General features: G+C 37.5%; 1 pseudogene; it reads left to right on the plus strand.

Moving 5' to 3' along the window:
* Positions 1–15,341: 15,341 nt before the first annotated feature.
* LOC126000400 (uncharacterized) lies at positions 15,342–15,441 on the plus strand (annotated as a pseudogene).
* The last annotated feature ends 3,235 nt before the right edge of the window (positions 15,442–18,676 follow it).

An 18,676-nucleotide genomic window follows, 5' to 3' on the forward strand; every position in this document is an offset into this window, starting at 1 on the left:
CTAGGGTATAGTCTTTCAGCATAGTTCCAGAAGTTCTGCTCAGTCGCAGTTGTCAAAATTAGACCTCTGGAATTAGAGATCTTGGTTTTTGTACAAATCCTAGGCCGAGGCCTAGGTTAGGAACTTCCTCATTGGTCCCTTGATAGGTTCTGTCCAGACCATATTTGTCAAAGTCAGTCTTCTGTAGATAGCGATTTTGCTTTTTGCTTAGGGCAAAGGATGACATGTCACCTTGTTGCATCTTACCATTAGGTGATGAGATGGGGCAGCTCTTTCTTAGCTCAAGTTTTTGCTGTTTTCTCATGTCAGGATGTCATGTTAAAACTGGTGCAATTTGGAGCCGGGACAGCATTCAAAGTTTCCCCCGGAGGAGTTTGGTCCCTGGTGCTCTTGCAGGGACCTGTGTCCGTTCCACATCTGGGATCTGGGGTTCTGGGTTGGACGGTCGCTGTCCAATTACATGGAGTCTAAGTTGTGTCTACATGACACATTCTGATGGTGGGAGGCGACCTTGCATTTTTTAAAAATATGGGAAGAACCCATACATTTTATAATACAGGGGTGCCTCCTACCCTGAACATGTGTCATGTGGACCCAACTTAGACTCCATGTGATCAGGCAGCAACTGTCCAATCTCGAGACCTTGATCCCAGACATAGAACTGACACAGTTCCCTGAAAGAGCACCAGGAACCAAACTCCCACTGAGAAATTCCTAATACTGTTCTAGCACCAAGTTGCACCAATTTTGATATGACATCCTGACGAGGAAATGGCAACAATTTGATCTAAGAGCAGGTTGTCCTATCTCATCAGCTAACGGTAAGATGAAATCAACTTTGATCTGTGCAAAAACCAAGATTGCTAACTACAAAAGACTGACTTTGACAACCATGACTGGGCAGAACTTATCCTAGGACCAATAAGAAAGATCCTAGCCTAGGCTTCTGTACAAAAGGATCTGTACAAAAACCAAGATCTCTAATTCCAGAGTTCTGACTTTGACAACTGCAACAAAGCAGAACTTCTGGAAATATAATGAAAAGACCCTATCCTAGGATCTGTGCAAAAACCAAGACCACCAATTATAAAAGACTAAATACAACAACAGTGATGGAACAGAACTTCTAGAACCACAGAGACTCTATCCTAGGCTACATCCTATGACCTGTGCAAATACCAAGATCTCTAGTTACAGAGGCCTGATTTTATCATCCACAACTGAGCAGAAATTTTCCTGGCACCATAAAAAGACCTTGGGGTGTGAAAATGAACATGTAGTTATTCCCATGACAGTATGCTTCAAGGGTGGAGAAACCCTGTATCTCTTAGGCCAAGGGAATTTCCTTTCTAATTTCCACAATATTTACTGTACCTATGCAAAAAAAAAAAGCACAAAACTTTGTCATACCAGCTCTCCTTCCTTTTTTTGGTTTGTTTGTTTGTTTGTTTGTTTTGGGTCACACCCAGTGCACTCAGGGATTACTCCTGGCTATGCGCTCTGAAAACTTTCCTGGATTGGGGGACCATATGGAACGCCAGTGATCGAATTGAGGTCTGTCCTGGATCAGCCACGTGCACAGCAAATGCCTTACTGCTGTGCTATAGCTGCCTCCCCACCTTTTTATTCTTTTTCGTTCTTGTGGTGATTATTGTTTGGTTGCTGTCTTTGTTGCTGTGTTGATTTTTTTTTGGTAGCTGCTGGTTTTTTTTTTGTTTGATTGATTTTTGTTTTTTTTATTTGTTTGTTTTTGTGTTTTTGTTTTTTGTTGTTTTTCTTTTTTCACTTTCTTCTTTTATATTGATACTTATAACCTCTAGACAGATTCCTCTTAGTTTTTTATCCTTTTTTCCTTTTTTCTTTTTGTCTTTATTTTTTCAAACAGGACCACATAACTTCAATCATCTTGTTCTGCCTCATAAATTGAGGGGAAAAATGGATGGTACCAGGACCAAACAGTCGTATAAACATTGAGTAGAAATAAAAATTAATCAGACTTAAACACCAAATCCAAAGTCAACAACAATCTACAGCAAGCTATACACTGAGGGGACCAGTTATACTAGCAGTCCAGAGGGCAAAGGAGGGAGATACAGGGTGCATGTTGGGAACAGGGGTGAAGGGAGGACAACACTGGTGGTGGGAATGGCCCTGATTCGTTGTCACTCTGTACCTTAAATATTACTGTGAAAGATCGGTAATTCACTTTGGTTATAATAAAATTATTTTTGAAAAACCATAGTATGACAATAATACCCAAAGACAATACAAATTATGGGGGTGAGAGTACAGTTAGGACAGAAAAGGGATCACTGTGATAATAGTTGGAAATGTTCACTCTGGACAAGACCTGGAAACTGAAAGGAAGTAAAGAGATATGCACGATACCCTTTCAGTAATAGTATTACAAACAACAGTGCCTAAAAATAGAGAAAGAAGAAAAGTGTCTGTCCCAGAGGCAGGCTGGGGGTTGGGAAGTACTGGAGGAAAATGGAAATCATGGGTGGGAAATGAACACTGGCGAAGAAATGTGTGTTGGATAATTGTACGACTGAAACTCAACTATCAATAACTTTTTAACTCCGTGTCTTATGGTGATTTAATATAAATTAAAAAAATATTATTAAAAGATTTACTACTTTTGTACAATTGAACAGTCAGCACCTGTGTTCAGTTCCCCTATTCTTTGTCTTCATTCTTGAACATTCTGCAAAATATTTTTTTGCTAAATTATCAGCAGAGCATACAGGGACCTTTTTGCTTGTCAATGAGCTATAATTTCACAAGGATTATTACTGCAATCATACCTCATTCCATGAGGACCCCTTATATGTTCACAATTAGCCCTCCAAAGCTATTGAAAGTAGAGGCTGAGTAACAAAAGCATTATTTATAGTTCACTTGCGCTCAGCCAATTCACAGAAGCCTGTCACCGTTTCAGGAGTCCATCATGATACCAGTCACCTTATAAATATTCAATTTCATTTATTCATAGGTAAATAGAATCTACCCCCACATAAATATCCATTCTAATCAATTCCATTGGGACCACTGACAAAAATTCTTGATATCACACTCTCTCCCATGTGGGAGCAATACCTCCATCAGATTTCCATCATTTTGATTATTTCTAAAGCCAAGTAAAAAACTTTTAATAAATATTTTAGATAGCTGTTTCTATTTCATTAGCTTGAGGAAATTTAAATCAATTCTCAAGTTCATTTCATGAAGATATCTATTTCTATTTTTCAGAATGCTAATACTATCCCCAATTACTTAAAGCAATTACTTTAGATTTCAAAATTTTTAACATATGAATTCTTATTAAAAAACCCTTAAGACTTTTGAATAGAAAATTGGGGTTTAAACAAACATTTATAGCCTTTAGGGAACAACTGGGAGCACGTAATTCTTTCAGAAAAGCCCTAACATATTAAGCCTGCATTTAATCAAATAAGTAGTCATGATGATGAATAAAAGGTAATTCATATAAATGTAAAAGACCACAATTTATGGACATTGTCTTTTTTCCACATTTAATTAGAATACAAAATTGGTCAGGCATAATCAGTTTAAGTACAAATTGAGTGAAGCCCTAGTTACATATTATTTTCTGGCTATTCAATTAGCTTTCATTCATCTTGCTTCCCATACCTATTCCTTCCCAACAAATTGCACATACAAGGATTCATGTGCAAAATAGGCAATCCTTAGATCAATGTGGCATAACTAGCTCAGTTTTCAGAATTGCTTTTGAGGGGCTAGGGAGATAGCTCAAAGGGCTATTATGAAGCTTGGCATGCCAGAGGCTCTGATTTGAACCCTGAACACCAAGCCAGGAGTAAACTGCTGGCTATGATCCAAACATACATACATACATACATACATACATACATACATACATACATACATACATGCAAGGAATTGCTTTTGACAGGAGGCTTATCTTTTACAAGTAGAATCTAACAATTATTGTAAATATTAAAAACTAGCCTGGATATTCATATATATTGTAAAATGATTTTATTTTGCTGATTAATTACTTATTTTATCAGAACTTCTAATTGAGGACCACAGTGATCGCACACTTGCCTTGCAAGCAGCTGACTTGGGTTGATTCCTTGCAATCCCATATGATCCCCCAAGCACCTCCAGGAATGACCCCTGAGTATAGAGCCAGGAGTAATCCCTGTGTATCTCTGGGTGTGACTCCCAAAAGAATAAACTTCTAATTTAATTTTTCTTTGTTTTGTTTGTTTGTTTGTTTGTTTGTTTGCTTTTAGCCATACCCTGCTATGCTCAAGGGGTTAATCCTAACTCTGCACTCAGGAATTACCCCTGGTGGTGCTCAGTGGATTACATGGAATGCTGAGGATTAAACCTGCATTGGTTGTATGCAAGAAAAAAACTACTCTGAGCAATTAGTATCACTTTGGTCCCTAATTTTTATTTAATTGCACAAATAAATAGAGCTCCCTAATCTGGGGATGGCAATTTGGGCCACACCTGATGGTGCTCAGGGGGTTTTCTTAGCTTGGTATTTAGGGATCCTTCCTGGTAGTGCTTGAAGGACCAAGCAGTGCCAGGGATCGAAGCTGAGGCTCCATCATATGAAGTCTGCACTTCAGCTTGTTGAGTTATCCCCCTGACCTCTGTCTCTTGGTTTTCTCACCACAAAGGGTGGTGAGTGCAATTAGAGAAATAACTACACTGACAACTATAACAATATGAATGAATGCGGGAAGTAGAAATACAGGTGGGGTAGGGGGTGGAGAGGAGAGAGATTTAGGGCATTGGTGATGGGGATGTTCCACAGGTGAAGGTGGGTGTTCTTTATATGACTGAAATCCAACTACATTCATGTTTGAAATCAAGGTGTTTAAATAAAGATATAAAAAATCAAAACATAGCATGTTTCTATATGGCTTTAAAGCTTTAAGATTGTATGTCCAAGTCAGTTTTGGTGATCTGCATTCTTTTTTATTTAAATTGTGGTTATTTGTTTTAACACTGTCTATGTTTTAGAGATATAATTTCACACCACTTAATATGTGTCACCACATTAGGCCCAACACCCAAAGTACCAATATCCCTAACATAATCCATTGAAAACCCACCTCAATTCAATTCCCTTCTTTTCCCATCTGCTAGACTCATTCTGCAGTCAGAGTCCAAGGGTGTGTTTGGTTTAGTGTGTGGCCTGTGTCTTTATATATTTCATGAGTGAATTCATTTAGTATCTATCTCCCTTCTTCTGACTTATTTCAATTAGCATAACCCCCTCCAGTTCTATCTACATCATTACAAATTTCCCAATTGTATCTTTTTTTGGACAAATATCCAGTGATATTCTTAGTTGGAAGATCCTTCCATTTTGTCAACATCATTAAAAGTTTCAAGATTTTGGGGCCGGGAAGGTGGCGCTAGAGGTAAGGTGTCTGCCTTGCATGCCCTAGCATAGGACGGACCATGGTTCAATCTCCTGGCATCCCATATGGTCCCCCCAAGCCAGGAGCAATTTCTGAGCGCATAGCCAGGAGTAACCCCTGAGCATCAAACGGGTGTGGCCCAAAAACCAAAAAAAATTTTTTTTCAAGATTTTATCCTTGTTTTTGGAAAAATAAGTGTTAAGTGATATTCTTAATCAGAAAACATGTTCCAAATTACATTAATTTTAAGGACATATGCAGGAATGCATTCTCCACACACTTGGAACTTTGAAAATTGATAAATGAAAATGTCAAAATTATACCATCGAATTTTGTGACCACATCAAGTTGGTGTGTGAACCATTCACACGTGTTTCTCCATTGGTGAGGAAGTTCGGGATGGATGGTTCTCTTAGTTGAAAGTTCAAATAACAGAATAAATGGAGAAGCAGAACCAGAAAGGGTCAAAGGAAATTTTTTCAGTGCACATTTGTTTCTTAATTTTTGGGCCACATCTGGCACTTCTCAGGGCACATTACTGACTCTGTGCTCTGGGGACCATCTAGGGTGTCAGGAATTGAACCTCTGTTGGATTCGTGCAAAGCAAGCTCCTGACCCCACTGTCCTATTTCTCAGGGAGTGATAGGGAGTGATTTGAACCACACCCGATAGTACTCAGGGCTTATCCTGTTTCTGGGCTCAGGCAGAACCTCTGGTCTCAGTGGTTCATATGAGATGCAGGGAATCAAAGCCATGTCAGCTGTGTATAAAGTAAATGCCCGATCCACTGTACTATGTCTCTGATCTAAACCATGCTAACTTCATCTGGTGAATTATACAATGAATTGTTATTGTTTCTATCAAAAGCACCTGAAAAAATTAAATATCTAAAAATAAAGTAGACAAAGAAAAATATTATTGATGACAGAATTCTGTTTTGTCTGAATACAAAACACATGCAACAAAGAACTGACAAGAGCAGTCTCACAAGAGCAATAAAACAAAACCAATAGTAACAATAAATGAAAATCTATTCACTGTATTTCCCATTTTGATTAATAAAACATGCTTTCTTGTGTATAGATGACATTTCCCCCAAGTTTGCATTTTATTTATTTCTCTAATACTTTTTAATCTATTGCCAAAACCTCACTGTTAAAACTATATCTACAATACGATTATATATTAATGTTGTACATAAATGTTAGAGAGGACATTAATAGCATTGATTTGTGGGATTATTTTTATAGCTTCTAAAAATACATAATAAACCACACTTCTGAATATATACCCAAGCAGTCTTAAATCTAAATATCTAAATACAAGTGAAGGGGCCAGTGAGAGAGCTCTGTAGTTGGGGGTGCGAGTTTTGTATGTGTGAGTATCCAAGCTGAATCATGGTACCAGTAGGCACTCTCCAAAACTGCCAGGTATGGCACTGAAGATCCATATATAGTGCCTAGGTGGCCCTGGTGGACCTCAAAACTACAAAAGCACCATCCCATCCTCAAATCCTAACCGCTGAACCACCCAACCTGTTTAGACAAGCCTGGGAATGGCCAATGGGGCTTTGACCACTGCTCTAGGCTTACCTCTCTGCTAAAAAATGTGAAAAATAGCCAACATAAATTAAAAACCTCGTTTTAATACTTACCACGTATTCATATCTAACAGATGGGATGAGAATCGAGTGTGTCAGTTGTGCCTTGGAAAATCATTTTGGCTGATCCTGGAATATTGCTTCACCTATGACCAAGCAAAAAAGATGTTCAAAAAAGATGTTTTAGGTTATGTATTTATTTTGTTGTTCATTGCAAAAGTTAAACTTGTTCAGGGGTGGAGAGATAGTAGAATGGGTAGAGCACTTGCCTTGCATGTGGCCTCCCCAAATACAATCCCTGGCAATCCATATGGTCCTCCAAACTCACCAGGTGAGTCATTTGTGCAGAGCCAGGAGTAAACCCTGAACACTGCTGAGTGTGGCCCCCAAATCAAAAAGGTAAAATTTTGTCTTATAAAACACAAATAAACATCAAGGAAAAATTTTATATCACCATATCCAAAGTAACCACTTTTCAGTATTCTTAAATGTCTGATTATACCAAATTGTTTTTCACACAAAAGTGTACTGTAATAGACTATGTATAGGCTATGTTTTGTTATAGGGATTGTAATTTTCTCACATTACTAGCTTAATGCTATAATAGGATTTATAGGGGCATGTAGTATAGTTTACTTTCATTTACTTTCATTCCTATTTATTTACTTACTTATTTTAAGCCACGCTCAGAAGTGCTCAGGGGCTACTCTGGATGCAGGCCTTTCCTGATAGTTCTCAAGGTCCTTTACAGTGGCAAGGATCAAACTAGAATTCCTGCATACAAAAGCGTCTACTTCAGCCTATTGTGCTCGCTCTCTCATTCCTTATTTTATTTATGTATCTACTTACTTACTTTTAACTGTTTTAATCGAGGAACTGAGTTTTACAATACTATTAAACATACTCTTCATGCATAAATTATTCCAATACTACAGTCATCATTAGAGAGCCCACTTCACTCCTCCACTGTCCGAAGGGTCCTCCCAACCTTCCACCCATGTAAACTCAGTTCTATGAAGAAAAATCTTTTGTTCCAATGACTAAGATCATTTGTTGTTCCCTTTATATGTTTCCTTTTTATTTTATATCTGGGAGAAGGATCTCTATTTTTATTGTGGATGTGGTGACACCTATACACATAAAGATGAATAGAGTTCATCTTCTTTCTTAATCTAGTAGAGGGCATCATGTGCGTCATGCTCAATGCCACTTATTGGGAAGTTTGTCTTGTCTTTTAAAGAATTTCTTTTAAAGCTTCTTGCAAAACTAGTTTCAAGGCTATGAGTTCTTTAAGCTGTTGCTTTTCTCCGAAGCTCTCTATCATTCCCTCAAATGTGCATAAAAATTTAGCTGGTGAGACTATTTTTGGTGAGGTGTATACTTCATTGAGTTTTTGCACTATATTGTCCTCAAAATGACAAAAACTAAAGACAGAATAGCAGCAAAATCAAAAAGGAACTTAGGTACAAAGGAAGTTTGATTCACAGCAGATCTAGCAAATGAGACTTTATGAGCCAGAAGAGAATGAAGGGGTATAGTACATAAACTAATTTCTACTTTAAACAATAAAAAAGGCTTCCATATTTTAAACATAAATACATGATATTTGTTTTTAAGCATGCACCGTGAAACAGATCAGATCTTTAATAACATACAGAGGTTTTTTGTTTGTTTGTTTGATTTGAGTTTGTATTTTGGGCCATATCTATCAGTGCTTGGGGATTACACTTGGCTTGGTGCTCAAGGATTACTCCTGTCAATGCTGGGAATTAACCCAGATAGGCTGAATGCAAGGCAAGTGCTCCACCCAAGGACCCTACCTGTTAATGGTTAAAGAGGAACATAAAATCACAATAATGCACTGCTATGATCTTCACCTTAAAGTAAATGTAAAAATGTCTAGTGGTACATGTCCTTGTGACAACTATATCTGGATATGAGTAAACTGATGTTCAAACCTATAACTTCAAGGGAGGAATGCACTTGAATGAAAGACTAGCAAGGCTAGTCATTAAAAGTATCTCGAGAGATTAGCATCCCACACTCTTCAATATCCTAAAGCTTTCATTTGTAACTGTATTAAAAGGAGATTTATGAAAATTTGGTTTCTAAACTTAATCATTGATCATGATTAAAAACCAATGTACTTAGCAGCTGGTGCCATATAAACAATAGCTCAGTTTCACAGCTTCACAACTAATCTAGAAAAAGATGCTAAGGCAAGCTGATGCAACTCATGGATACATTGATTTTCAAGCTGAAATTTTTGAAGCTCCCTTGGGAAGAGGACAGCTGATACTGTCCCAGTTCTAAAAATCCTAGATTTAAAAAAAAATCCTTGAGTTTCTGCAGGACACAGCCACATGCAAAACCTTCAAATTTCACAATACTAAAGCCCAGTTGGGAGCTCAGCAAATTAGATGTAAAAGTAGTAGAAACCAACTAAGTTCAACATACAAACAAACAATAACACATAAGGCTCAACTAGCAACAAACAGCCCAATGACTTTAAAGTCAATGACTTTAATAACCCCATTGTGAGGTCTAGCAATTTTCACAGTTTCTTTTACTTAACTATTTTTCAGTAATTCCATTTGCCATTCTGTTGTAACAAGCAATACAAAATAAATTATTTTGTGCAAGTCAAGGGGGCAGGTTTGGAGGTGGGTGAAAAATTGGGGACAGTGTGGAGGGAATGTCACACAGATGGTGGGGTTGGTGTTGGAACATTGAATGCCTGAAACAACTGTATTATGAAGAACTTTGTAAATCACGATGTTGAATAAAGATTACCAAAAAGTGGTTAGTTGGAAGAAATGTTTTCCAGACTAGATCTAATCTTAGTCTTAAAATGTACCATAAGTACATGATGAGTCAGGTATATTGTTTGGAGAATTGTCCTTAGTTAATCCAAAATACATAAAACACACAAGTATATTTCAATTTATTTTCATATAATTTTGCTTTTCTATATTTCTTTTTCTATCTAAATGTATTTCCCCCATTGCACATTTTTGTAGATTTCTCTTTTCATTGTTATCCATTATATTTCCTATATTTCATTATAATGAATCATTAAGCATACAATTCAGTGATGGCATTAACAAAACAAAAAAGAAGAGTTAAATTTGTGAGGAAGTGCTGAGAAATGGGATCCAGCTCTATGAGAGTTTTAAAAAATACTATTTGTTCCACTACCCACTCTTTTTCTTTCTGGATTACAGAAATCAGTGTTAAAGGATGACTCTTGGTTATGTGCTCAGGGATCACTCCTGGTGGGCTTAGCCTTAGGGGATCACATGGGGCACTGAAGATCAAACCTGGGTTGGCTACAAGGCAAGTGCCATCTTAGCCGTTTATTGCTCCAACCTTTCCACTGCTATTTTATAACTGAATAGAAGGGTTATTTTACATTTATTTAAACCAAAAATAGCACATATAATGACACAAAACATCCAAGAATATTCTCATTAGCACATATTTTAGTATAAATGATCCAATTCATATGACATCAACGTGCACATGGGCAGGCCAGGCAGGGGTTGAGATTCAGAAAAATATTTGATGACTAATATATGCTACTTGTTCATTTACTCATCCTCCACCTTGTTTTTTAGAAAGTATTTAAGGAAGCTAGCTTAGAGGTTATGCTGGCATAACAAATATCATAGAGTGACTAAGTGAATTAAATTTCTCATTCACATTTATAGTCTGCTTTCCTGTTTTCAGTATGTCTTTAGTTGTAGTTATGTTAGAGTAAAGGAAAATATCTGGTAGCTTAGCAAATACGTTGAAAATAAATTTGTTAGGATGAATTTTTTGTATAACATTTGATTTTCTCTGATATTTTTACAAAAGGGTTACAAGGAAGATTTATTTCTACTGATCTGAAAAAAGTACCTTTTCTTTTTAATGGTTACTTAGATTTAAAGTGTTGGTTGGACTTGCATTTCTAAAATAAAATGACAATCATTACAAGATAAATTTTAAACCAATCAGCTCTGACAATTTCAATCTAACAAATCTAAGGACACACACTAAAAGAAGTCTCTAATGTTTCACATCTCATTATTTTACTGCTTTTCTCTGTATCTAGGTAAAAACAGGAATGAGTCAGGACAGTTAATGAGCTTCTAATTAATAATGATTCAGGAGTTTCCAAATTATGGAAATAAGTTGTAAGAGGCCCTATAGTCTTGGCTATGATATACTTTGCATCAAAGTGCAAATCATAGGTGAATGAGTAGATAACATTGTTGAAAGCTTGAGAAAAGAACGGCTATGTTAACAGGGTTAATTAAGTACTGATTCTTTATGTGTTCACATGTTTTTAGTCACTTAATTCTTTTCAGTATTCAAAAATGATAGGCTGAAACAAGGCCATTTTAACTCAGCTACAAAGATACAGCTTTTTTGGTTGTTAACCAGAGAACCTGAAGCAATCTATCATTTAAGTTTCCAAAGCAATTTGGCATTTTCATACAGCATGAACTTACACTGTAAACTGTTGTGTACAATTAGGACTAGAACCTGAAGGTAATCGATGCAATTCACAGAAGCTTGTGCAGATGGAGAAAAGTGTTGCTAAAAACAAATTGGAACACAGGTTTTTTAAAATAATCACATTTCTCAGGAAGCAGGTGAGTGGTTTAGTTTACTAGGGTGAAGTGAGGAAGGGAGGGTAACGGATATTATAAGTTGTTTAGAGTTTGTGAACAGTTCTACATCTTGATTATAATTGTGGTTACAGATTTGAACATAATTATCAAAATTAATCAGATTGTATACATAAAATGTTGTGACCTTTGCTATTTAAATAATTGTTTAAGGAATGAAAGAGAAGGGAAAATGGGCACTTAGAATCAGATATAACAAAATATATTCCCCAAAGTTTTGTAGTGAATCATGAATGCCCAATAAATATTTCAAGGGCTATAGAGATAGTACAGGGATTAAGGAATTTGCTTTTCAAGGGAAGACCCTGTTTTAATTCCCCAGCACTACATGATCCCCCCAAGAACTTCCAGAAGTTACCCACTGGTGCAGAATGGAAGTGTCCCTAAAGCATTGTTGGGTATGGTCCCTAAAATATTTCAAGGAGTAAATATACCTTTAGATGCCCCTTACTTACATCACAATCCCCCTGGTGGAGGAGCTATCTGGGGATACTATATTCATTTGGGTGAGGCATTGCTGCAGGTTGAGAATTGCTTAGAGTTTACTCCTGTGCTCAAGGATTTTTCTTGGAGATGGTCAGAGGACTGCATGTAGTGCTGAGGACTGAAGTGGGATTGGCTGTGTGTAAGGCAAATGCTTTATTTTATTTATTTATTTAGGTTTGGGGGCAACACCGGATATGGTCAGGGATTACTCCTGGATCTGTGTCCAGGAATTATTCCTGACAGTGCTCAAGTGACTGTAATTCCAGATAGAACCCAATCCCAGATCAGCAGCAAACAAAGCAAACACCACCAGCCACAAGGCAAGACTAACCACTGCATTATCTCCTAGTCCCTTAAAAGTCTGTTTTTTTTCTGGGGGTGGTAGAAGGGTGGCCACATCTAGAAGTACTCAGGGTTTTTTCCTGGATCCGTGGTCAGGGAACATTCCTGGTGGTGCTCAGGGGAAAGTATGTGGCTTCCAACTCAGTCTGGAGCCAGTTGCAAACAAGGCAGGTGTCTTAACCCCTGTACTATCTCACAAACCCTTCCAATAAGGATATTTAAATCAATGTACTTTGGAGCTGATGCAACTCTGACTCATTGTCACTTTGTGCAAGTAAAAATCCATGTATAACTGTAGCATCAATTGCTTTCTGAACAAATCAAACAGTGATACAGCTATTGCATGGGGAAGAGAATTCTTATTTATTCTGTGCTTGTACAAAGAAATTTTATCAACCAAAAATAAGTGTAGACCTAGATTCATTCGTATAAACCAAGGCCTTATTTACCTTTTTGGAAAGAGAGACTCATATTATTTGAAGGGCATACTTAGCGCCCCTAAAAGTCAAAAATATGTGTATACTCATTGTTAAACAATAACAACTGTATACACAAATTCTAAATGTGTTTATCTTTGGGTTTGGTCCATGCTTTAGTATTGAGAACCAAAACAAAATGTTCAGGAAAAGATAAAAAAGGGATTTGGTTTGAACTAAGAAACTGGCATATGAAGAAATAACTATAAGTATAAGAAATATTTATAAATATTAAGTAGGCATAATCAGTATTGTATAGTTCAAAATTTTGAAATGTGCTCTTTTCTTCTTTTTTCTTTTTTTCTCTTCCTTTTTTTCTTTTTTGGCTACACCCAGTGGCTCCTGGCTCTGCACTCAGAAATTGCTCCTGGCAGGCTCAAGGGACCATATGGGATGCTGGAGATCGAACTTGGGTCTGTCCCAGGTTGGCCACGTGCAAGGAAAATCCCTACTGCTGTGCTATCGCTTCGGCCCTGAAATGTGCTCTTTTCTTGTGTAAAATACAAGAAAATTTATGGTTCCTGTTTCATTCCTTTCTTAACAATCATAGATTCATTCACTCATCTCACTCACTCACTCACTCACTCACTCACTCACTCACTCACTCACTCACTCACTCACTCACTAACAAAACATAAAGTAATTCAAACTGGGTCAGCTAAAGGAATCCAACAGCCTCTAACAGTTGTACGTGTACTAAAACATGAAAACTAACAGGCTCCAAAGTTATCTGTACTTCTTTTAGTATCTATCTCAGGGATAGATGCTTATCTAAGGCATCCTGGATTCAAAGGAAAATTATAAGTCACACTTTTGCTGATGACTCATTTTCTTATCTAATGGTCAGACTAGAAATAAGATATCAAACCAGAATCTTTTTAACACAACTTTTAATTCACAGTATTGGTTATCATTATCTGAGATGCCCATGAAAAAGAACTCTAAATATCATCCAATTATCACAATTAACTAACCATAACATATATAGAAAGATGGGTAGATCTTAGCAAGGGATGTGACCAAATTTTATATATGTTAAAGTGGAAGTGCAAGCGCAGAAATAAAAGTTTTTCCCCGATAAATCCATTGTATGTGCTTTAAAATCCTGATATAGTTAACAAGTCATACAAGTAGGAGTGAAATCATCTAGTTTATTGTCATCTAGCCATTTTATTTTCTTGTATTGCCAGGAACAGAGCCTAGGGCCTTATAGATGCAAGTCACCATTGAGTCACATCCTCATACTCACTAACAGTTCTGCTGCTTCATTTGGTTTGGAAGCCAACTGAATCCCCCCCCCCTCTCATTGTTGATTTTATCATCTCTTATGGACATCCCAATAGTACAATTACTGATTTAATCAGAAGACTCATTTTGCCCTCCAACTATCTTTTCTCACATATCAAGATCACACACACAAAAAAAAACAACAACCAAACAAACAATTTTTGCAGTGCCTGGGAATTTAACTCAGAACCAAAATGCAAGTCACATCTCTGTATCACATATAGGCAATTTTTACCCCAGTACAATTGATTATTTTTTAGTCCTGAATGGTCAAAAGGGAACTTATTTACAACAATGGTCGGTGTTTTGTTTTTGTTTTGGGGCCACACCCAATGTGTTCAGTGTTTCTCCCAGCTCTTTACTCAGGAATAATTCCTAGCAGTATTCAGGGCTCACTCTTGGTGGGACTTGGGGAGCCATATGTGTGTTCCAGGGATGGAATACCTATACTATCTCTCTGGCCCAACAATGGTTGTTTTGCATCAACTCTTTACTTTGAACTTCACTTTTAAATAAGTTGAATTTATGGGTTGAAAATAAACTGGGGGGTATAATGATAGTATAGCAGGTAGGGTGCTTGCCTTGCATGTGGCCAATTTGGTTTCCATCCCGTCATTCCCATACAGTCCCCAATCCTATCAGAAGTTATTTCTGAATGCAGATTCAGGAATAACCCTTGATTACTATCAGTTGTGTTTCAAAAACCAAAAATAAATGAAGAGACAATATATAGTTTTATTATTTCTTTTTGTTTGTTTGTTTGGGGGCCTCACCTGATAGTTCTCAAAGCTTATGAGCTCAGGGCTCACTCCTTCTGGTGGGACTCTGGGGACCATATGGAATGGCAAGGGTAGAACTCAAGTAGTCATATGCATACCAAGAGCCCTGCCCCTTATACAATTACTCCAGCTAATACAATCTTAGTTTTAAATGAAACTTAGATTCTAGAAAGTGCAGCAAGACTAGGTTGTATCAATAACATTAATTAGTAAACATTTCCAATTTTCTGTAATAATAAAATATTAATACCATATACCACGTGTGCTCACTTTGGCAGAAAATATACGAGAATTGGAAAGATACAGAGATTAGCATGGCTCCTTCATAAAGATGGCACACAAAATCATGAATCGTTCCATATTTTAATTGCCATATTATGATGCAAACTATGCTTCTCTGTAATAATTATAATTTTTAAATGCCCTACCATGTTCCATCTTACTTCCTAACATGGAATTGTTGGGAATATAGTTTGTATTTCCATAAAAATAAAAAATATGACTACTATGGTTTCTTTGCTTATCTGGAAGCATGTAATAGAATAAAAACAAATAAAAGTGTGCCACAGAATACATACAAATGACCAAAATAATATTTCAAAGTACACTACTTACCTTCTGTGGATCACTTTTTTTGTTTTGGGGCCACACCCGGTGGCACTCAGGGGTTACTCCTGGCTCTGATCTCAGAAATCACTCTTGGCAAGGTCGAGAGACCATATGGGATGCTGCGGATCAAATCTGGGTCAACCACATGCAAGGCAAACCACACTGCCCTGCCCAGTGCATCACTTCTTTATTAGATCTGTGCTTTTGTCCTAAATGAAGAACTTAATATTATATATGTATATTTCTCTATGATGTTAAAAAGTGAAGGCTTGCTGATATTACATATACAAATAGATACAGGTGTCTTGCCTATTGATAAAAGAGCAGGTTTTTGCCTTTGGCTAATTTTAATGTGGGTGTCACATCCAGTGGTGCTTGGAGATTACTCTAGGCTCTGTGCTCATAGATCACTCCTGGCAATGTTCCAGGGACCATAAGGAGGTACTGAGGTTTCAGACCAGGGTTGACCTGTACAGGACAAGTACCTAACTATCTCTTACTATCTCTTGGGCCCCAGTTTTAACCACACTAGTTTTGACAAAATGAATTATGTGCCTAATGATTTGTAGCCAAAAGATTAATTAGTAATGCTCATGTAAGCATATAACATGGAAATGGCAAAGATTAAACTTGTTCTACTAAAGCACCTTATAACCTATCACATTAAGGGAAAACAATATGCTGACTTCTCATCTATGAAGGAGTTGGCTAAAATAACAGCAAATTGTCAGCACTATTGAAAATACAAATTTATATTCACCTTAATAATGAGCTCTATGGGCCTGGAGCCATAGTGCAGTGGTAGCACAATTGCCTTGCACACGGCTGACCCAAGGCGGAGCACGGTTTGATCCCTGGCAACCCATATGGTCCCTCAAGCCAGGAGCAATTTCTGAGCACATAGCCAGGAATAACCCCTTAGCGTCACTGGGTATGGCCCCCAAACCAAATTCAAAAAAATAAAAAGTGATCTGTAATCAAATAAAGATGGAATCATTTCTACAAATAATTTTAATATTTTGCTATATATTTCGTGATTCACATTATATTCTAGCAGAGCAGCACCTGTCCATCATGTAAATGCAGTACAAATAAGTAGCATGCACTTAAGTATTTTTAATGCAGTATAGGATCAAAAGATTTTTTTGTTTGTTTTTTTGTTTTTTGGGCCACACCCGGCGGTGCTCAGCGGTTACTCCTGGCTGGCTGCTCAGAAATAGCTCCTGGCAGGCACGGGGGACCATATGGGACACCGGGATTCGAACCAGCCACCTTTGGTCCTGGATCGGCTGCTTGCAAGGCAAACGCCGCTGTGCTATCTCTCCGGGCCCGGATCAAAAGATTTTTAAGGCTATTATTTTGAGCCAAAAAGATATCACAGAGGTTAAGGCCTTGCATGAAGCCAGCACTCATTTGACCACTTGTGCTACATAGTCTTCGGAGCATCACCAGCTGGAGGCCTGGAGGCCCCAGGCACTGCCAGATATGGCCCTAAGGATCTATGACCTCCACCAGAGTAAATCAAGCACCACCGGGCCCTAGCAGCACCATATCCTTAGACCTTACAGAGAATAGCCAACTGAATTGGCCAAGAATTATTGGGAAAAGCCCCCAAGTTCCTGGAGCTCAAGAGACCGCTCCCAAAGGAATGTTATCACTATTATAAAGAGTAAATATTATGGGGAAACTGTACTAGAAGAATGGTGCACATTGTGTCAATTAAACTTTAGTCTATGCCTTAACATCTTCAAAATCTGCTCAAAGACTAGAAATTGAGCTTCCGTAGGACCCAGCAATATACCTACTAGGAATATATCCTAAGGACCCAAAGATGCAATATAAAGTATCTGCATTCCTATGTTAATTGCAGCACTATTCACAATAGCCATAATCCGGAAACAACAAAGTTGCCAGAGATAAGCTAAGTAGGTAAAGGAAATATGGTACATCTACACAATGTAATACTATGCAGCTTTCAGAAAAAAATGAAGTCATAAAATTTGCTTATATATGGACGGATATGGAGAGTATTATGCTGAATGAAATGAGTCCAAGTAACAGGGATAGATGTAGAATGATTGCAATCATCTGTGGGATATAAAAAAAAGATAGTACGGTAACAATATCCAGAGACAATAGAGATGAGCCATGAGGACCACTCCATGGTAGGAAGTTTACCACAATGGTAGGGAAAACACAGGGCAGAGAAGGAAAATGATCACTCTGGACAAGAACTGGGTGCTGATAGGAGATAAAGTGATATGCATGATACCCCTTCAATAACAATATTGCAAACCATAGTGTCTAAAAGAGCAAAAGGAAGAGAGAGGAATAAAAAAGAGAGAAGGGGAAAATGCTATCGAGTCAAGTAGGGGGAAGAATAGTGGGGAGAGTGAGAGGGAAACAGGAGACATTGGTGGTGGGAAAAGTGCACTGGTGAAAGGTGTTGTACATTGTATGAAGGAAGCTCAATCATGAACAGCTTTATAACTATGCATCTCATGGTGATTCAAATAAAGAATTTACTTATTTAAAAGTTTAAAAAACTGGATAAGTGGGGACAAAGAGGTATTACAGTGAGTAAGGTGCTTGTCTTGTATGTAGTTATACTGGGTTTGATTCCCCAGCACTCTACGTGGTCCTCCAAGCTCACCAAGAGAGATCCATGAGCACAAATCTAGAAGTAATCCCTGAGCATAGCCAGATGTATCCCAAAAATCAAAATTAAAATCTGAATAAGCAATTGATGAAAGGGAGAGTATTTCCAGTAGAAGAAAACATAGAGACAGACTTTCAAGTGGGGAAGCTTATAAGTCAGGTTTGAGGGTAATAAGACTAGCTGAGCTGAAACTGAATTTCTTTTATAAAGTAATGAAAGATAAAACCAGAGAAGACACGACCAGATTTATAAGCGTATAAATAATCAAAGGCTTGGAACTTGAACAGATTGAATAGAATAGCAAAGCTGTCAGGAACAGGACTTAGGAGTCAA

The sequence above is a fragment of the Suncus etruscus genome, chromosome X (assembly GCF_024139225.1).
Source record: "Suncus etruscus isolate mSunEtr1 chromosome X, mSunEtr1.pri.cur, whole genome shotgun sequence".
Classification (NCBI taxonomy): Eukaryota; Metazoa; Chordata; class Mammalia; order Eulipotyphla; family Soricidae; genus Suncus; species Suncus etruscus.